Source organism: Somniosus microcephalus, unplaced genomic scaffold, assembly GCF_052327205.1.
Source record: "Somniosus microcephalus isolate GS21.2 unplaced genomic scaffold, FLI_Smic_1.0 unresolved_chr8, whole genome shotgun sequence".
Classification (NCBI taxonomy): Eukaryota; Metazoa; Chordata; class Chondrichthyes; order Squaliformes; family Somniosidae; genus Somniosus; species Somniosus microcephalus.
In genome coordinates this window covers 18,716,764-18,739,259 of record NW_028225186.1, presented here as the reverse complement: position 1 = coordinate 18,739,259, position 22,496 = coordinate 18,716,764, and positions in this window count along the sequence as shown.

Genomic DNA, 22,496 nt, shown 5'->3' with positions numbered 1-22,496 from the left:
ACTTTCATATCGACCAATTGAGTAAAATCGGGCGTCGTGTGAAACATTTCCCACCTGCAGTACGTGCCTTCGATGCTGATGAAATTGGACTTTGGCAGGGCGGCAAAAACAGACGGTAGCGCATCGGTCGGCCGTTATAAACTCCGCCCTTTATTCTGCGGCATTGTCTTCAGCAGAAGTGAATATCGGGAATAACAACAGAAAACGCTGGAAAAACCCAGCAGGCCAGGGCAGCATTCGTGGAGAGAGACATAGAGTTAACATTTCAGGTCGATGATCTTATGTCAGAATATCGGGCTCGTCCTGTAATGGTCGACAAATGTGATTCTGTCTGCCTTACATTCCCGGGCCATGCCCACGTTCACCCCCGTCCATTCCAGCACATAATTTTGCGTCTGTTAACTATAATCGATATAAATCACTGCCTGGTAGCGCACATTTTTAGTTAGGCAGCGATTTCAGGTGCTGGGAACGAAAGCAGAAGAATTTCAAGCCCCTGTGTTGTTGTAAGATCAGCTCCGTTGATAGTTCATTCACTACAACACTTAAACAACTGAGCGTTCTGTATGAAGGGATATTTTACTGCCCTCTTCAGCTCCTCTCTGACTGTCATCTGTGTCAGTGCGTAACATGATGTGCGAGTCCAGGAGCTCATGTAGTCCCAGAGATGTCGGCGATGGTGAGGGCGTGGCTGTAACTTGGGAATGAATGATTGTTGGAGATCACTATCAATAAGAAAACTGCGATTTTGTCCATCTGCAACAGGATAAAACTGCCCGATACGGCTAACAACATAATGATCGACCTCCAACGATTGGCCATCTCCAGATCTCCTCGCTGGTCCTTCTTACTCCGGTCTCTGAGAGCAATGCGAGCTCAACTTGCTAACAAGATGTGCCTTACCATCAGAGCATTGTAGAACAGGATCACGACATAGGTGACCAGTGGGTTTAGGATGTGCTGGAGCCAGAAACATGCCACCCAACCGGGCAAGACAAAGAAGTTTGGTTTGGTGGCGTTGGTACTTAAAGTAAGAAGGGTCATTCCTTAAAACGCTCAACGTACACACGATCGTTATTATCATGGCTGCCGTTCGCTCGGTGCAATAACGTCCTTTCAGCTTCTGGCAACAGAAATAAGAATATAAGTACATAAAAAATAGGAGCAGGAATAGGTCAGCTGTCCCATCGAGCCTGCTCCACCATTCAGTAACATCATGACTGATCTTGATCTCCAAGCCAATTCACAGCCCACTCCCCATAAACCATCACTCCATTACCTTGCAAAAAATTGTTTATCTGCACTTAAAATGTGTTTAGTGACCAAGCCTCCACAGCTCTCTGGGGCAGGCCATTCCACAGATTTAAGAACCTCTGAGAGAAGAAGTTCCTCCTCATCTCAGCTCTAAAAGGACGACCCTTTATTCGAAGACTGTGACTTCGAATTCTAGATTTCTCCATGAGGGGGAATATCCTCTCCTCATCAAACCTGTCGATCCCCTCATAAGAACATAAGAAGTAGGAGCAGAAGTAGGCCATACGGCCCCTCGGGCCTGCTCCGCCATTCAATAGGATCATGGCTGACCCGAACCTAGACTCACGTCCAATTCCCTGCCGGCTCCCCATAACCCTTAATATCCTTGTCAGCTAGGAAACTGTCTATCTCCGTTTTAAATCTATTCAGTATCTTATATGTTTCCATAAGATGACCTCTCATTCTTTTAAATGCCAATGAGTAAAGACCCAGCCTGCTCAACATTTCCTCATAGGTCAAACACCTCATCACTGGAATTAACCTAATGAATCGTCTCTGAACTGCCTCCAATGCAAGTATATCCTTCGAAAAATAAGGAGACCAAAACTGTACGCAGTACTCAAGGTGTAGTCTCACCAATACCCTGTACATTTGTAGCAGATCTTCCCTTCTTTTATGCTCCAACCTCCTTGAAATAATAGCCAACATTCCATTTATCTTTCTGATTTTGTGCTGTTCCTGCATGCTAAGTTTTAGTTTTTCATGCACATGGACCACAGGCCCCTCTGAACTGTAGCATTTTGTAATCTATCTCCATTTAAATAATAGTTTGTTTTTTTATTTTTCCTGCCAAATTGGATAACCACGCACTTTACCACATTATACACCATCTGCCAAATGTTTGCCCTATCAACTAGCCTGTCTATAGCCTTTTGCAGATTCTTTCAGTCATCTGCACAACTTGCTTTCCCACCCATCTATTTATAATCCGCAAACTTGGCTACATTACACTCGATCCCTTCATCCAAGCCATTAATGTAGATTGTAATAGTTGGAGCCCCAGCACCGATCCTTGTGACACCCCACTAGTTACCGTTTGCCTACCAGAAAATGTCCCATTTATCCCGACTCTCTGCTTTCTATTAGTTAGCCAATTCTCTATCCATGCTAATATATTATCCCCAACTCTGTGCACTCTTATCTTATGCAGTAACCTTTTTTATGCGTCACCTTATCGAATGCCTTCTGGAAATCCAAATATACCACATCCACTGGCTCAACCTTGTCTATCCTGTTTGTTAAATCCTCAAAGAACTCCAGCAAATTTGTTAAACATGATTTCCCTTTCCCAAAACCATGCTGACTCTGTTTGATTGCAGTATGTTTTTTTTAATGCCCTGCTAATGCTTCCTTAATGAAGGACTCCAGCATTTTCCCAACGAAAGATTTAGGCTAACTGGTCTATACTTTCCTGTTTTCTGCCTCCCACCATTCTTAAATAGGGGTGTTACATCAGCGGTTTTCCAATTCGCTGGGACCTCTCCAGAGTCCAGGGAATGTTGTTATATTGCACCCAATGTATCCACTATTTCTGCAGTCACTTCTTTTAAGACCCTGGGATGCAGGCCTCCTCGTCCATGGGACTTGTTGTCTTTTAGTCCCATTATTTTACCGAATACTATTTCCTTAATGATAGCGATTGTCCTTAGTTCCTCACTCCCTGTGGCCCCTTGATTTTCCATTACAGGGAAGTAGTTAGTGTCTTCTACAGTGAAGACAGATGCAGAAGTTATGTTCAGAGTCTCGGCCATTTCCCCGTTCGCCGTTATTAATTCCCCAGTCTCATGCTCTAAGTGGCCAACATTTACTGTAGCGATCCTCTTCATTTTCAAATACCTGTGGAAGCTCGTACTATCTGTTTTAATGTTTCTTGCCAGCTTACTCTCATAATTCATCTTCACTCTCTTTATTATATTTTTAGTCACCCTTTGCTGGTTTGTAAATAATTCCAATCCTCAGGTCTCCCACCAATCTTGGCAACATTGTATGCCTTCGTTTTCAATTTGATACCATCCTTTACTTCCTTAGTTTGACACGGACGGTGCTCCCTTCTCTTAAAATCTTTCTTCCTCACTGGAATATATTTTTGTTGAGAGTTATGAAATAAATCCTTAAATGTCTGCCAATGCATTTCAATATTTCTAACACTTTAATTGTTTTTTCCAGTCCACTTTATCCAGTTCTGCCCTTATGCTATTATAATTGCCTGTGTTTAAGATCAGAACACTGGTTTCCGATGCAACTTTCTCAACCTCCAACTGATTATGACATTCTACCATGCTATGAGCACTCTTTCCGAGAGGAAACTTTACTATGAGACCATTTATTAATTTGGTCTCATTACATAGTACGAGATCCAATATAGCCTGGTCCCTGGTTTGTTCCATTACATACTGTACTAGAGAAACATCCCTGATGCACTCTCTGAACTCCTCCTCTAGGCTACCCTGGCCAATTTGAATTGTCCAATCAATATGGAGTTTAAAATCAACCATGATTATTACCGTACTTTTTTTACAGGCTTCCATTATTTGTTGATTTATAATCTGTCCAGCAGTATTGCTACTGTTCGGGGGCCTGTAGACTAAGCCCACCAGAGTCGTTTACAATTTAATATTTTTTTATCTCCACTCAAACCGATTCTACATTTGATCTCCTGAGCCAATATCTCTTCTCACCACGTTATTGTTTCCATCCTTTAACAACCAAGCCACCCCACCGCCCTTTCCTTTCTGTCTATCCTTCCGAATTGTCAAATACCTTGGAACATTCAATTCCCAGCCCTGATCACCTTGCAACCACGTCTCTGTCATGGCGATCAGATCAGATCCATTTGTATCTATTTCTGCTGTCAACTCATCTATCTTGTTCTGTAGAACGGTTTCGACCAGAAACGTTGACTCTATTTCTCTCTCCACGAATTTTGCCTGTCTGGCTGATTTTTTCCAGCATTTTCCGTTCTTATTTCGGATTTCCAGCATCCGCAGTATTTTGCTATCGTATCTTGTTAGGAATGCTGCATGCATTCAGATAAACAGCTATTAACTTTGTCTTTTTTCACATTTCTCCTTGTTTCGGCACATTTTCTGCTGCATTCTTAATTTTAAACAATCTGTGCCTTCCTGTCACACTGTGGTTATTATTTTCCCCATCTCTATCCTGCTCTATTGCATTCTCATTTCTCATTAACTTTTTAAATTCACGTTTCCCTGGATCCTACCCCCACCCGACTATTTAGTTTAAAGCCCTCTCTACTGCCCTATTCGATTCTCCAGGACTCTAGCCGCAGTATGGTTGAAGTGAAGCCCGTCCAAACGGAACAGCTCCCTCTTATCCAAGTACTGGAGCCAGTGCCCCACAAATCGAAACCCATTTCTCCCACACCAGTCTTTGAGCCACTCGTTCACTTCCCTGATCTTATTTACCTTATGCACGTTCGCTCGTGGCTCAGGTAATAATCCAGAGATTATTACTGTTGTGGTTCTGCTTTTTAATTCTGCCCCTAGCTGCTCATACTCTCTCAGCAGAACTTATTTCTTTGTCCTACCTATCTCATTGGTGCTCAGGTGAATCATGACAACTGGATGCTCCCCCTCCTACTCCAAGTTTCTCTCCAGCCCAGAGGAGATATCCTTAACCCTGGCAACTGGCAGGCAACTCAGCCTTTGGAACTCACACTCTCGGCTGCAGAGACAGTGTCTATTCCCCTAACTATACTATCCACTATCATTACAACGTTTCTTTTTACTCCCCCCACTTGAATGACTCCCTGTACCACGTTGCTGTGGTCAGATTGCTCATCCTCCCTGCAGTCCCAGCCTCGTCCACACAGGGAGCATGTAGCTCGTACCTGTTAGACCAGGCCAAGTGCGAAGGCTCCTTCATCACTACCTCGTGGATCCCAAAACCTACCTCGCTTGTAGTCACATCCTACTGACCGTGACCATGGGCCAAATTGGAAGTAATTACTCTAGTGGGTGTGACAGCCTCCTGGAACTTACTGTCCAGTTAAAGGTTTCCCTCCCTAATGTGCCACAGTTTCTGAAGCTCGGACTCCAGCTCATCAACTCTGAGCCAAAGTTCCTCGAGCAGCCAACATTTACTGCAGATGTGGTCGCCTTGGACCTCAATGGTGTCCACCAGCTCCCACATGCAACAACAACAACAAAACATTGATTGGTCTCCCATCTCAATTAATTCATTAATTTAGTTATAAAATTTGGATCTCGTTTATCTTTTAATCTACACCGAGGCACTTAAATTTAGTCTCCCAAGTTTGGAAAAAGAGCGAGAAATATATAAGTACTCAACAACCAATCAGTTATTTGCTTTCTGGTGACGTCACACGTCGATTACATTTGACTTCTTTACACTCATCCGTCTGTTGTGCCTGCTCTCCTGGGCTCCCGCGCACCATTATTAGCGCTGAACTCTCGTGCTTTCCTGGTCTCCCGCTCACGATTAGTAGCTCTGAACTCTCACGCTCTGCTGGGCTCCCGCTCACGTTCAGAACTGCCAAGCTCTCTCGAATGTCCTGCCACCTTCAGGGAACTATGGAAACAAATGTCCAGTTCCCTCTGTCCCTGCTCACTATTGAAAACTATGCCATTAAGTATATATTACCTCTCCCTGTTCCTTCTGCAATAATGCATCACCTCACACTTTTCTGCATTGCATTCCATCCGCCCTTGTCTGCCCATACTGTTAGACATTCTATGTCTTGCAGCAGTCGATTGGTATCCTCCCCACTGTTTGCCAAACTCTCAGGTTTGGTTTCATCGGTAAATGTAGAAACTCTACTCTGTATTCCAATACACAGGTCATTTATATATATCAAAAAAGCTGTGTCATCAACACTGAACCTTAGGGAACACTAATGTCTAGCACCCTCCAGTCTGAAAAATAGCCGTTTACCACAACTCGCTGTTTTCTGACATTAACCCAATTCCTTATCAATTCTGCCACTGACACGCCTATTCCATAAGCCTGAATTTTGCTAACCAGCCTTCTATGTGATACTTGTAAACAACAATCATTACATTCCCTTCTTCAATCCTCCTGATACTTCATCATAAAATTCAATTAGCTCAGTTAAACACGGTCTGCCTTTTACAAATCCGCATGGCTCTACTTTATTAGATTAAACCTCACCAAGTGCCCGGTAACTTTTTCCGTGATTATTGTTTCTAAAGCTTTACCCACCACTAATGTTAAACTGAGTGGCCTGTAGTTGCTAGTGTGGTCCTTGCACGCTTTCTTGAACAATGGTGTCACATTTGCCACTTTTCAATCCTGAGGCACCTCCCCCGCATCTAGGGAAGATTGCAAACTTATGGCAAGGCCTTCTGCTATCTCCTCCCCCAATTCCCTTATTAACCCAAGCTATCTGGACAAGGCGACTTATCCACTCTAAGCATAGCCAACATTCTTGTACGTCCTGTCTATCAATTTGCACCCGTTCCATTGCTTCTACTTTTCCATTTCTAGCGATATTTTGTCAGCATCCATCTCCTTTGTAAACATCGATACAAATAATCCTTGAGTATTCTAGACTTGCCCTGCACCTCTAAGCATACATCACCTTCTTTGTCGGTAATAGGCCCCACCCTGCCCCTTACTACCTGCATACAGTTTACATGCCAGCAGGAGATTTTGGGGTCCCTTTAATTTCCGCCATTCAACTCTCATATTCTCTCTTTCACAATGTTATTTTAACCGTCACTTTCCCTCTCTACTTATTGTATTTGGCCTGATTCTCCCTTGAAGAATTCACCTGCCATGCATCATAAACCCTCTTTTTTGTTTCATCATCTTTCTCTATCTCCCTCGTCTTCCAATGAGCCATTGCTTTGATTCCCTTCCCCTTCCCTCTTGTTGTAATGTTCCAAGCCTGAAGTTGGAACATCTCCTCCTTAAAGGCCACCCATTGTTCTGTTGCAGTTTTCCCTGTCAGTCTTTACTTACACTTTACCCATGGCTGGATCGTTTCTCATCCCATTGAAGTTAGCACTATTCCAGTTTAGAAGATCCACTCTAGATTGTTCCTTGCTCCTCTTCATTACTAATCTAAATATTATGATACGTTAATCACTCGTACCCAAGTGTTCTCCCTGGTTGGGACAAGAACATACAGGTCAAGGTAATTGTCCTGAATACATTTAAGAAATTCCTCCCCCCTACTTTCCCTTTACCCGAGCATTATCCCAATAGATTTGGTTAATTAAAGGCCCCCAATTTCACCACTCTTTTGCTCTTGCATATCTCCAGATTGACCTGCAGATTTGCTCCTCTACCTCCCCCTCGCTATTTGGAGGCTTATAGAATTGCCCCAATATCATGATCATACATTTTGACTACTCACCTCTAACCAAATGGATGCTGTCCTGGGAACACCAAGAACATCCTTCCTTTCCAACATCACAATGTCTTCCTTAATCAGAAATTCCACCAACCTCCTTTTTTCCTTCCCTAACTTTTCTGAGCACTATGTACCCTTGAATATTAAATGCCGAGTCCTCACCGTTTTTAAGCCATGTTTCCGTTATTGCCACGACATCATATTGCCTCGCGGCTAATTGTGCTTGTAGCTCACCAAACTTATTCGCCCCACTTTGTGTTTTATGTATATGCATTCTAAACCCATTTTTACATTTTTCGCAATATTTCTTTGTCTGCTGCTATCTAATATGGTACTACTTGCGGTTCTCGTACTCCTTTCTTATCAGATCCTATCCAACACACTCACTCTTTTATGCACCTTATTCCTCTTTTCAATTCCTTTATGCTGGTGCCCATCCCCTTGCGAAGCCAGTTTAACCCTCTCCAACAGCACTTAACAAACCTCCCCGTTGAGAATATCTGTCCCAGCTCTGTTGAGCTGTAACCCGTCCAGCTTATACAGATCCCAACAACCGCAGAACCGATCCCAATGCCCCAGGAATCTAAAGCCCTCCCTCCTGCACCATCAATCCAGCCACGCATTCATCTTTTCTATCCTTATATTCCTGTACTCATTAGAATGTGGTAACGGGAGTAATCCGGAAATTACTAACTTTGAGGTCCTTCTTTTTAATATCTCTTGTAGCACCCAAAACTCTGCCTGCAGGACCTCATCCCTCTTCCTGTCTATGTCGTTGGAATCGAAATGGACAATGACATCTGGCTGTTCACTCTCCCCCCTCAGAGTTTCCTGCAGCCGCTCAGTGACATCCTTGATCCTGTCACAAGGGAGACAATATACCATCCTGGAGTCAGGTCTACGGCCACAGACACGCAGTTATGTTTTGGAATCTGCATCTGCTGCCACCAATCTTTCAGGCAGCGCATTCCAGATCATAACTCACTGTGTAAAAAGGAAAGTTTCCTCATGTCACTGCCGGTTCTTCTGCTCATCATCTTAAATCTGTTTCATCTCATTACCGAGCCTTCTGCCAATGAAAATATTTTCTCCTTATTTACTCTTTCAAAGCCGTTCATGATTGTCAAAAGCTCTATCAAATATCCTCGTAACATCCTCTGCTCGAAGGAGAACAACCGCAGCATCTCCAGAGTCTGCCTGAAATCTCTCATCCCTGGAACCATTCTAGTCATTTTCTCCTGCACCGTCTCTAACACCTTCACATCCTTCCTGAAGTGTGGTGTGCAGAAATGAACAGAATGCTCCAGCTGAGTTTCCTCCAGTCTTTTATAAAGGTTTAGTATTACTTCCTTTGCTCAGTACTCTATTCCTCTATTAATTAAGTCATGTATCACGAAAAAAAATTTAACCGCACTCTCACCTTGCCCGGCCACCTTCAAAGGTTTGTGTACCTTCACCCTCTGGTCTCTCTGTTCATGCACCCCTACTAAAATTGTACACTTTAATTATTATGTCCTCTCCTCATTCCTCACACCGAAATGTATCACTTCACATATCTCTGCGTTTATTTTCATCTTCCATGTGTCTGCCCGTTTCACCAGACATGCTGTGTTCTCCTGAAGTCTGTTATTATCCTCCTCCTTGTAAACGACATTTCCCAGTTTCGTGTCATATGCACATTTTGAAATTATGCCCGGTGTACACAAGTCCATGTTATTATTTTATATCAGAAAGATCATTGGTCCAAATTCCGAATACTGGGGAACAAGGTCAACATATATTACTGTCTTATGTTCCAGACCATCAATGAAACAGTCCTTACACATTAGTTCCACTGAGGTCAGGCTTCATTTTTAATATATATATTCCGCAGTTATATCATTTATAAGGCGCTAAAACAAGTACAACACACCGTCTATATAAGCGATTCTACAAAACATGTGGTTCTCTCAGTATGAAATTGATATGATGAGACTTTCTGCAGTAAAGTTTTTCACCGAGCAAGCTGGATCCTCACACTGTTCAGATTGACAGTTAGAAATTTGGAAAGCGCCAGAAGTGATTCCACCTTGACTGTCGCTGCCAGCTCTCTTATTCCGGAGACACACAATCCACTCGGATGCTGACTGCTGCTCGATGTAAGGCCTGTAGCTACATCCTCGGTGACTCTTCCCACATCTTCCAGTTAGATCGTTCTACTAAAGGAACAGTACAGAACAAATACTGACAACTTTGGCTCAGCTGGTAGCACACTCACCTCTGTGTTAGAAGGTTGTGTGTTTATGGTCCCGTTCCAGGGACTTCCGGGTATAAATCTAGGCTGACACTCCAGTGCAGTGCTGAGTGATTGCTGCACTGTCGGAGGTGCCGTCTTTCAGATGAGACATGAACCAAGGCCCCTTCTGCTCTCTCAGCTGGAAGTAAAAGATCCCATGGCACTAATTCGAAAAAGAGTTGGGGAGTTATCCCCGGTGTCCTAGCCACAATGCCTCCCTGCATCTATATTCTTCAAGGGAGAACCAGACAGAATAAAATAAGTTGAGAGAGGATGGCAAGACAAAAAAAAAGATTGGCAAAGAGAGAACATGAGGCGGTTAACATAAAAGGGATCCCAAAATCCATCTATCGGCATGTAAACAGTAAATGTAAACAGGTAGTAAGAGGCGAGGTGGGGCCTATTAGGGACAAAGAACATGATATATGCTTAGAGGAACAGAGTAAGGCTAGAATACTCAATGAGCACGTTGCATCGTTGTTCACTAAGGAGGTGGATGCTTACAAAATATCGGTAGAAGTGGAAAAGTTGAAAGCAATGGAAGGGGTGAAAATTGATAGACAGAATGTACTAGAATGACTGGGTCTGTTTAGAGTGGATAAACTGCCTGGTTCAGATGGCTTGCATCACAGATTGCAAAGGGAATTGTGGGAGGGGATAGGAGAAAATTTGCCATAATTTTCCAATCATCCCTAGATGCGGGGGTGCCTGATGATTGGAAAGTGGCATTTGTGACGCCATTGTTCAAGAAAGGGTATAAGGACAATCTTAGTAACTAGAGGCCGGTCAATTTAAAGCAGTGCTGGGTACAGTTTTATAAGCAATAATCAAGGGTAAAAATAACGGGCACCTGGAAAGGTTTAAGCTAATTAAGGAGTGTTATCACGGATTTGTAAAAGGCAGATCATGTTTGACTAATCTAATTGAAAGTTTTCATAAAGTAACTGGGAGGATTGGTGAAGGTAATGCAATTGATGTTGTCTACATAGTTTTTCGGAAGGCAATTGAGAATGTACCACATGGAAGGCTGGTTAGCAAAATTGTGGCTCATGGAATAGGTGGGTCAGTGGCAGCTTGGATAAGAAATTTGATTAAGGACAGAAAGCAGCGAGTTGTGGTAAATGGCTGCTTTTCAGGCTGTATGATGGTAGACAGTGGTGTTCCCCAGGGATCAGTGCTGGGTCCACTGCTTTATTGATGTATCTAACTGACCTGGATATTGGAGCTCCGTGTAGAATTTCTAAATTTGCCGTTTGCACCAAACTTGGGTGTGTGGCAAACAGTGAGTGCGACAACAATCGATGCAACAGGGCATAGAACAGCTAGCAGAATGGAGAGTAAAGTGGTATATGTAATTTAATACAGAAATGTGTGAGGTGATGCATTTTTGCACGAGGAACAGGGAAAGGAAATATACCCTTAATGGCACAGTTTTAAAGAGTGTGCAGGGAAAGAGGGACCTGGTAGTTAATGTGCATTTGTTCCTGAAGGGGGCCGGACGTATTGCGAGTGATTCGAAGGCATATGGCATCTTTGGCATCATAAGCAGAGGAAATGTCCCAGAAATTCATGTCAGGGGCTTCCCGCGGGTGCAAGACCCCGGCCTACACATACCTAGTGCGCCGGCAGATGAAGCCTGGGCCTGCGTGGAATTCCTGTCTGTGGCCCGGATCAGCTCCCGGCATGCTGTGCTTGCGTGATCCACCGGCGTACTTAGTGTGATGCGTCGGCTGGGATCACATGAGCACTGGGCAACCAATCGGAGGATGCAAAGGTTCATTCATGAGTTTGACAGTAAGAACTGTCAAACTCATGAAAACTCCGGGCGCCCAAAACAGTACTTAAACTTGAAATAAAATTAAAAAAATCATCACACTATTTAAATGAACTATAAATAACTTAACATAACTATTTTAAACAATAATTTAAATTTTGAAAATTAAATTTTTATAAAAAATCGGGGCTAAAAGTATACTTACCTTACTGTAAAGTCTTTAAAAATAATAAACATGTGCAAAAAAAATTACAATTTTAATTTATAGACCACTTACCTTTTAAAATTAAGTCCTTACGTCTGCTTTTTTAAAGTGTAAAAAGTGGAGGACTTCACGCACGGGCAAACCTGGAAAAAAAAAGGAAGTTCAACACGGACGCGCAGACTCCTGCGTGCACGTGTTCGACCTCTGAACCCCTTGGTTCAGTGGATCGGAAGTGCCATTTCCCCGCACATGCGCTATGCCTGCAGGAAAGAGACAATTCCATCGGTCCCACGTGTGAGTACACGGTGCTTACTCGCGCGTTGGGACACTAATTTCTGGGCCATTGAGTACAAAAGTAGAGAAGTTATGCTGAACCTTTATAAAACGCTGGTAATAGCAAAATTGAAGTATTGCATCCAGTTCTGGTCACCACACTTCAGGAAGGATGTAATGGCCCTTTAGAGTGTGCAGAGGAGGTTTGCCAGAATAATTCCGGTGGTGGGTGATCTTAGCTGCAAGGACAGTTTGGAGAAGCTGGATAGGTTTTAATTAGGTAAAAGCAGATTGTGGGGTGTTTTGAGAGAGATGTAAAAGATTGTGACGGGTTTGGATAGGCTGGATGGGGAGAGGCGGTTCCCACTATTTGAATGTACAAGGGGACACAGATATAAGCTTTTGCGCAAGAGATTCAGGGGGGACGTGAGGAAAAACGTTTTTATGCAGCAAGTGGTGAGGACCTTGCCCTCACTGTTGATGGAAGTGATGGAAGCGGAGGCACTCAATGTTTTCAAGGAGAGACTGGATAATCACTTGAGGGAAATAAACTTGCAGGGCTACGGGGATAGAGCGCGGGAATGGGACTGTCTGGATTGTTCTACAGAGAACCGTCACGGACTCGATGGGCCGAATGGCCGCCCTCTGTGCCGTTATGACTCTATGACTCTATATCAAAATCAGATCATCTGGCCATTTTCACTTTGCTGTTTGTGAGTGCTTGTTCGCAAATTGGCTGGCACGTTTCGTACATTAAATCAATGACTACACATCAACATTTGCTGTGTTGCGCTTTGAGATGCCTGGCACTATATAAATGCAAGTCTTTCCTTCTTTCTCACTGCATCAATTACTGGTCTGCCTTCGAGTTAACTGAAGGAGTTTTGTGCTCTTATCAATTGATGAATTCCTTCCACAGATGAGGCCTCAGAAATGCTTTGTCACTTACATTTCGACAACAAAACTTTATCCCCGCTATAAAATGCTGGGCTCCTGCAACTAAGTAGAATGATAAACACGTGAAGTAATCACGAATCCATGAGTTTCACAGAAAGCATGTTTTCCTATGTAGAGAATATCAGTTGGTTATCCCATTGACCTGTGATGAAATGCAGGACCAGAAAGATGTCACTCGTAGAATCATAGAATCTCACAGAAGAGAAGAAGGCCAGTCGGCCCATCGCGCCTCCGCTGCCTCTCTGAATGAGCTCCCCAATTAGTCCTACTCGCCTGCAGATGTTTCCTTTTGAACTCTATGTCCAATATCCTTTTGAAAGTTACTATTGGACCTGCTTCCACCGCAATTTCAGGCAGTGAATTGCAGATCACAACAACTCGCTGAATAAAGGAATTTCTCCTCATCTTACCTCTGGCTCTATTGCCGCATACCTGAAATATGTGCCCTCAGTTTACCAATCCTTCTGCCAGTGGACACAGTTTCGCCTCATTTACTCTAACAAAACCCTGCATGGTTTCGAACGGTTTTGCTGGAAAATAGTATATTTGCAAGGCCTTGGTCACAAGTTTCAGGCTCCCCAGACATCCAGGCAGCAGAGAGTTGTAGGTGCATTCTATTAATTTACAGATATGAATGGCGTGTACTGGTTCAGCGAGAGGCCTATAACTAGAGAGAGAGGGTGCAACGCGAGTGTTTAGAGCAGAGGAACCAACTCCAGGCCGATCCTTTCCGAGGCACACTGGGCAACACGGCGGCACTGAATCGGCTAACTTCCCTCTGAAGGTTAACCCAAAAGTCAGCAGGGCCTAACTGCAGCCCACTGCCTGACTGGGAGGAGTAGAGGTGGGATAAGTGTCGCACTTGTGCCAACATCCGTCACTATTATATGCTTGATTATGGTATCGACGATTTTGGCCGTTTGCTTTTTCTTTTTTTCTTTTATTGAAATATCTTGACAATGAAATAAACAGTCCGCCTAATCTCAGTCTTGTGCTTGTATTGTTCACACCTGCTTTACCCGACATTGTGACCTTTACTGATAGTGAATGCTCAGTGACGATGGGGAAAGGGTAGTGATTCCCATTCAGAAGTGATGAAGTGTGTGTGGGGGGAGGGACCCGAAATAGATTTCTGATACTGAAAGAGCTTCAGTTGCTTATTTAATGAATTTCACAATGAGACTGAGTGGGTATTTTGCGGCGTTTTTCAGCTCCTCTCTGAATTTACTCTGGGTCACTACATAGATACAGGTGTTGGTGCAGGAGCTGAGGAGCTGCAGCATTGCTCCTGCAGAGGCTGTGATATAGGCTGGGTCATTCGCAGTGTAATAGTTCAGGTTGCTAATTCGCTGATAGAGATAAAACACAACGTCTGTCATCCACAGCACTATAAAGCTGCCCGATATGGTGAAGAGTAAAATCATTGATTTTCTTCGATTCTCCATCTCTGGGTCTTTGTGATCCTCTCCATTGCTGCGGCCCCGGAGGCCCCTGCGGACTCGACTGGCCACTAAAATGTATCTGACGGTCAGAGAATTGAGCAGCAATATCAGAACGAAGGGGACACAAGGCACCAGAATGCGGTGAAAGAGTTCGAACACGGTCCACGACGGGGTAATGTACAAGTTCAGTGCCGTGCTGCATCGCCAGGGGACGTTATTAATGACAAAGCGAGGTTCAAACCGAAAGTACCAGGGGACACACTCTAGACAGGCCAGCCCAGTCACCGTGCCGATCACCACGGCCGCCGTTCTCTCGGTGCAATATCTTGTTTTCAGGCTTTGCCAGCATATAGTTACAAATCGATCAAAGGTGAACGCGACCGTTAACCAGACCGAAACCGTCGTGGCTCCATAACGCAGGAATTCATTGAGGCAACATATGGGAGTGGAGTCCAGTAAAGATCCGGCATAATAATAACAGACCCTAAACAATATCACATCGGAGAGAACGACCAGGAAATCGGCCGCTGCCATGGCCACCAGGTAGCGAGTGATGCATTTGGAGAGATCGCACTTTCCTCGACACAGGATCACAATCGCCACCAGGTTAACTGCAAGGGAAAAAAACAAGGAAAATACCCGAACAAACACAAAAGCGTCAATGAGAGCAGATTTCCCTGAGAGTTGATGTGTTGATGTTTTATCCAGCAATAGAAACCTGTCCCTGTATCCAGAGGTCTGGAATAATGATCCGGAGACACGAGTTAAAATCCCATCACTGCAGCTGTGGAATTTAAATTCAGTCAATTAAATAAATCTGGAATAAAAAGCTAAGATCAGTAATGGTGACCATGGAACTACAGGATTGGAACAAAACTCCATCTGGTTGACTAATGTCCTTCAGGAAAAGAAATTTGTTGTCCTTACCCGGGCTGGCCTATATGTGACTCCAGACATACAGATACGTGGTTGACTCTTAACTGCTGTCTGAAATGGCCTAGCAAGCCTCTCAGTCATACCAAAACAGCTAATAAAAACAATAGGAATATAACCGGATGGAGCACGTGGCATCAACCTCGGCACCAGATTCGGAAGTGGCGAAGGCCCAGTGAACCAGTCCTCCTCACTAAAACCTGGGGACTTATGCACAATTAGTAGCGCAGCCCCAGAGTCTAGTCATGCAACAGACTGACACAGTCATGCCGACAGAATCACACCTGTCAGCCTACATCCAAGACTCCTCCATCACTGTCCCTGGGTGTATCCTGTCGCACTTGAATTTCAGACCAAACAGAGTTGGCGGCACAGTTTATACAGTCGAGAGGGACTTACCTGGGAGTCATTAAAAATGTTCTCCAATTAAATATTGGGAAAACCGAAGCCATTGGTTTCAGTCCCTGCCAAAAAAACTCCTTTCCCTAGGCATTGGCGCCATCCCTCGCGCTAAAATCTGCCTGAGGCTGAGCCACACTGTTCACAACCTTGGTGTCATATTTAACCCTGAAATGAGCTTCCGACCACATATCCGCAGCATAACAAGGGCCGCCTACTTCCACCTCCACAGTGTTGCCTGTCTCCGCCCTTGCCTCAGCTCATCAGCTGCTGAATCCCTTATCCATTCCGTTGTTACCTCTCAAATTGAATATTAAAAAACATTCCTGGCTGGCCTTCCACATTACACCCTATGTAAACTGAGGTCATCCAAAACACGGCTGCCCTTGTCCTAACTCGTACCAAGTCCTGTTCTCCCTTCATTCCTGTGCTCGCTGACCTACATTGGCTCCCGGTTAAGCAGCGCCTCGATTTCAAAATTCTCATCCTTGTTTGAAATCCCTCCCTGGCCTCGCCCCTTCATATCTCTGTAATATCCTACAGCCCCACAACCCTCCAAGGTATCTGCGCCCCTCTAATTCTACCCTCTTGAACACCCCTGATTATAATCGCTCAACCATTGGTGACCGTGCCTTCTGCTGTTTTGTCCTAAGCTCTGGAATTCCCTACCAAATCTCTCCGCCTCGCTTCCGCTCTTTCCTCATTTATGACGCTCCTTAAAACCTACCTCTTTGAAGAAACTTTTGGTCAGTGTCAATTTTTTTGACTTAAAATACACTTGTGCAGAGCCTTGGGACGTTTTACTACGTTAAAGGCGCTATATGAATAGAAGATGTTGTTGTTGTTAACATTGACTCCAGGCCCCATGAAGCCTCTCGATTTCAGGCCAAACATGGGCACGGAAACATCTTGCTGATTAACGCGTGCTACCTTCCCTCAGCTGGTGAATCACTACTCCTCCAATTCTAGAGGTGCGGTGAGAGTGACTGCATTCAACATCAAGGCAGCATTTGACCGAGTGTCGCATCAAGGTGCCCTAATATAATTGATGTTAATGGGAATCAGGAGGAACATTTTCCACTGGATTGGGTCATACCTACCACAAATGAAGATGATTGTGGTTGTTGGATGCCAAGCATCCCAGACCCAGGACATCGCTGCAGGAGTTCCACAGGGCAGTGTCCTAGGCACAGCCATCTTCAGGTGCTTCATCAATGACCTTCCCTCCATTATAAGTACAGAAATGGGGATGATCGATGATGATTGCTATTGCTGAGTGCCTTTCGAAACTTCAATGATAATGAAGCATTCCATGCCCACATTCAGGCTTAGGTTGATAAGTTGCAAGGAACATTCGCGATCCCCAACTGCCAGGCAATGACTATCTCCAACAAGAGATAGCCTAACCAACGCCCTTGACAGTCAATGGCAATACCATCGCCGAATCCCCCACCTTCAATATCCTGCAAGTCACCATTGACAAGAAACATTACTGGACCAGCCAAATACATACGGTGGCTACAAGCACAGTTCAGAGGCTGGGTGCTCTGCGGAGAGTTACTCACCTCCTGCCTCCTCAAATCCTTTCTACCATCAACGGGAATCAGGTGAAACTCTCCACTGGCTGGAGTCATAACTAGCGCAAAGGAAGGTGGTTGTGCAAGTTAGAGTCCAGTCTGCTCAGCTCCAGAACTCCCCTGCAGGAGTTCCTCAGGGCAGTGTCCTAGTCTCAAAAATCTTCAGCTGCTTCATCAATGACCATCCCTCCATCTGACTCTCAGAAGTGGGGATGTTCACTGATGATTGCAAAGGGTTCACTTCCATTGGCAACTCCTCAGATCATGAAGTAGTCCATACCCGCATGCAGCAAGCACTGGACAACATTCATGCCTGGGCTGATAAGTGCCAAGTAACAATCGTGCCTAATATGTGCCAGGAAATAACCACCTCCAAAAAGAGAGAATCTAACCACCTCCATTTTACATTCAACGGCATTACCATCGCCGAATGCTCCTCCATTTACATCCTGACGTTCACTACTGACCATAAACTTCACGAGACCAGCCACATATATACGGTGGCTACAAGCGCAGGTCAGAGGTTGGATAATCTGCAGCGACTGACTCCTCTCCTGAGTCGCCAAAGCATTTCCACCTTCTACAAGTCACAAACAGGAGTGTGATGGAATACTCTCCTCTTGCGTCGATAAGTGCCACTGCAACAGCACTGAATAGCTCTACAACAAACTAGGAAAAGCAGCCCGCTTAATCGCTACTCCAGTCAACACATTAAACATTCACTCATTCCACCAATGGCGCATCGTGGTTGCAGTGTGTTCCATCTACAAGCTGCATTGCAGCAACATGCCAAGGCATCTTTGGCAGCACCTCCCAAACCCGCGACCTCTAACATCTCGAAGGACAAGGACAGCAGGCGTATGGGAACACCACCTTTGTGAGTTGGAAATAAATCGCAGTTATTTCATCGTCACTGTGTCAAAAGCCTGGACCTGCCTCCCTAACAGCACTGTGGGGGTAGATTCACCTCATGGACTGCAGCAGTACAGGAAGGTGGCTCGCCAGCAAGTTCTCAATGGCAATTAGGGAACGGCAATAAATTCTGGCCATGCCAGCGACTCCCACATGCCATGAATGAATGATAAGAACGAAAATCGTAGAATGCCACAGCACAGAAGGAGGCCATTCGGCCCATTTTGCCTGTGCCGTCTCTTTTAGCAATCCAATTACTCCCACTCTCCTGCTCTTACTCCACAGCCCTGCAATTTTTTACTCTTCAATTATTTATCCAATTAGCTTTTGAATGTTACTATTGAACCTGCTTCCAGCTTCCTTTCAGGCAGTGCTTTGCAGATTATAACAACTCGCTGCATATAACGGTTCTCCTTATCTGCTACTGCCTCTTCTGACAATTAATTTAAACCTGTGTCCTTTGGTTACCGACCCTCCTCTCACTGGAAACAGTTTCTCCTTATTACCTTTATCATTACCCTTCATAAATTTGAACACCTGCGTTAAATCTCCCAATAACCTTCTCTGTTGTAAAGAAAACAATCCGAGCTTCACTGAACTCGCAACCTAACTGAAGTCCCGCCAACCTGGCACGATTCTAACAAATCTCTTCTGCACCCACTCTAATATCTTGACGTCATTCCTGAAGTTTGTTGCCTGGAATTGGACGGAAGATGCCAGCTGGGGCTGAACCAATGTTCCATAAACGTTGAGCTTAACATCCTTACGTTTCCAAAATGTTCAAATGATATATCAGCCATTCCCTCTACCTCCACAAGTTAACATATATTCTGGTCCCTAATCGGCTCACCCTTCCTTTGTCTCCCAATTTGCCTTTTATACGATCGTAAAATACTTTACTTTTCCCCTTTATGTTGCTTGCTAATCTTTTGTCATATATTCTATTTGCCCCTCTTGTTTCCCTTTTCCAGTTCTCTTATGCATGTTTGTATTCCCCTTGTTTCTTTATAGTATTATGAACCTGACATTTAACATAAGCCACCTTTAACTGTTTAATTTTAATCTCATAGTCATCCAGCAAGCTTTTACTTTGGGAGCCCATCCTTCCACCTCATAGGAATGTGTCCACACTGTACCCGCACTATCTCCTCCCTGAATGCCTCCTAGTGCTCAATCTTTGTTCCAAATCCACCTGGGCCAGATCTCCTTTCAATACCCAGAAGCTAGCCTTATTTCAGTGGAGGCTCTTCAGAGATGAGAAACAATCACCCCGACAAGTGCTGTAGTGGAGAGCTGTTCCTGCAACACCTCATGACATCAGTACATGACAGCACGAGGAGATAAAGTAACATAGTTTTAAACACTGAAGTATTTACAAGCATCCTGAGACAATGAAATTCCCATAGCATTGAGTGTGCTCACTGCCTACAATCCAGAGACAACTGCTTGCCATTGAATTATCAGAACATATAAAATATTGATCAGATCCTGTCGCAACCAGCCTGTGTCACTCGGCATAGTTCCCCACACACAGTGCAATATAAAGTTAGACATGTTCCTTCATTAGATACCTGAACTCCAACAGACCTGCTCAATCTGGAGCAAAGTTTGTTAGCGGATCAAGAAAAAACGAAATCACCACCGGGAGATATAGGCCCCTGGCGGAAATTCAACAAAAGTTCACCATTGGAGAAAAGACTCAGGTGAAATAACGAGGCATCGAATGTGCGATTGGTTGAAGGGGTTTCAGTAAATAGGCGACAGGACTGTCCAAATTTCCTTTACACTGAACAACCGTGTGGCATGGCTTACCGAGAACACCGGCTACTGCAATAAAGGCATAGTAAACGAATTCGATATGAAGAATTATGAATTGTTGAGACATTATTTGTGAGAAGCGATGATTCTGGTGGATGCTCTGGATGGCGCTCTAACCTTCTCTTCTCCAAGGAGCTTCTTTATACAGAGAGGGAGCCCCCGCTGAGACTGGCAGGTTGCATAATCCCTCCTATTTATTTATGGATCCGAATATTCCTGAATGCATTCCATACATGGTGACACGCCAATTAAGAAAACATATTTGCCATCTCATTATGAAATCCCAAGATATGTACTCTGCTCAGGGGGCGCGCTGAGTTCAGGCAGCTGAAACAACCTGTTTAATTCTTACAGTGGGATTTCTGCATTAAACGTGGGCTCGTCCCTTATTGACTCATACAGTTGCATATAGTTGATTGTATGCTATATGTCCAAACTCCATCCGTTTAAAATATCATTTCAATCCTTTAGAAAACCTTGTTCAAAAATGTCTTTTTAATATTTCACTGTATTGGGGCGTCGCTGGTAAGGCCGATGTTTATTGCACATTCCTAGTTTCCCCCCAGCAGTTGGTGATGAGCCTTCTATTTGAATTGAATACTGGGCCTTAGAGGGTTAAATTACCAGGACAATTTCCATATACTTGGATTGTACACAACCACACCATGCTATTTCCTGTTAAAATCTTAATTTTGCAGCAGAGAATTCTTCGAGTTCTTTAAACATCTCCTGCTGTTTTAGATATTTTACTTTGATTGTAGAGCTGTCCGTGTTATTAGACTGCAGAAATAAAGAATTCGATAGAATCATAGAATCTTACAGCACAGAAGGAGGCCATTCGGGCTATTGTGCATTTGCCAGCTCCTTAAAAGAACTATCCAATTATTCCCATCACCTTCTCAATGAGGGAAGATAATAACTGCTGACCTTGCCAGCGACGCCCGCATCCAAGGAACGAATCTAAAATCTACCGGCTTTTTTCCCCAAATGCCCCACAATCGTTTCCACTTCAAGTATTTATCCAATTCCCTTTTGAACATTACTCTTGAATCTGCTCCCACCGCCATGTCAGGCAGCGCATTCCAGATCACGATATATCGCTTTGTAAAGAACCATTCTCCAAATCTCCCCTCTGCTTCTTTTGCCAATTACCTTAAATCTGTTTCCTCTGGTTACCGACCCTCCTACCAGTGAAAAAATGTTTCCTTTTTAACTCTATTAAAAATAAACTCTCATAATTATCAATAGCTCTATTAAATGTCCCTTTAAACTTCTCGGCATGATGGAGAACAATCCCAGCTTCTCTAATCTCTTCACGTAATTGAAGTGGCTCATTCCTGGAGCTATATTAATAAATCACCTCTACACCTTCTCCAAGGTCTTTACATCCCTCTTAATGCGCGATGAAGAGAATTGATCATAATACTGCAGCTCCGCCTTAACCAGTGATTTATAAATGTTTAGCATAAATTCCTTGCTTCGGTTCTCTGTTTCTCTATTGATAAAGCCAGGTATCCTGCATGCTTTAGTAACAGTGTCAGCAACTTTTCCCGCACCTTCAAAGATTTGTTTACCTAAACCCCTGTTTACACACTCTCTTAGCAGTCCTTTTGAGATGTTACCATTTAATTGTTATTGCCTCTCCTCGTTCTTCATTCTAAAATGCATCACTTCACAATTCTCAGCATTAAAATTGCATCCATCTGTGTCGGCCCTTTTCACCAGTCTGCCTGTCTCCTTCTGAATTCTGTTACTGTCCTCCTCACATTTTATTATATTTCCTAATTTGTTTAAAGTTTGCAATGATGCCCTGTGTACCCAAGCCCAGGTCGTTAGTATATTTTTGAAAAGAGCAATGATCCCAATACCGACCCCTGGAGGACACTACTGCACACCTCCCACCAGACTGAAAAAAACAATCGTTCACCTCAACTCACTGCTTTTTGTATTCATTCAACACTGCCATTGCCTCTTAAACGCAGGGCTGCAATTTTTCTAACAAATCTTCTATGTGGCACTTTATCAAACGCCTTTTGAAAGTCCATATACAAAATCACATACCGCACTACATTCATCAACCGTCTGCATCACTTCACCAAAGAACTCAAACAAATAAGAATTGCCTGTAACAAGTGTGTGTTGGCTGTCATTTATTAACACACGTTTATCCGAGTGACAATTAATGTTTCCCTGATTATTGTCTGTAAGAGTTTCCCCATTACTGATGTTTGGCTAACTGATTTGGTCCACAGATGCAGA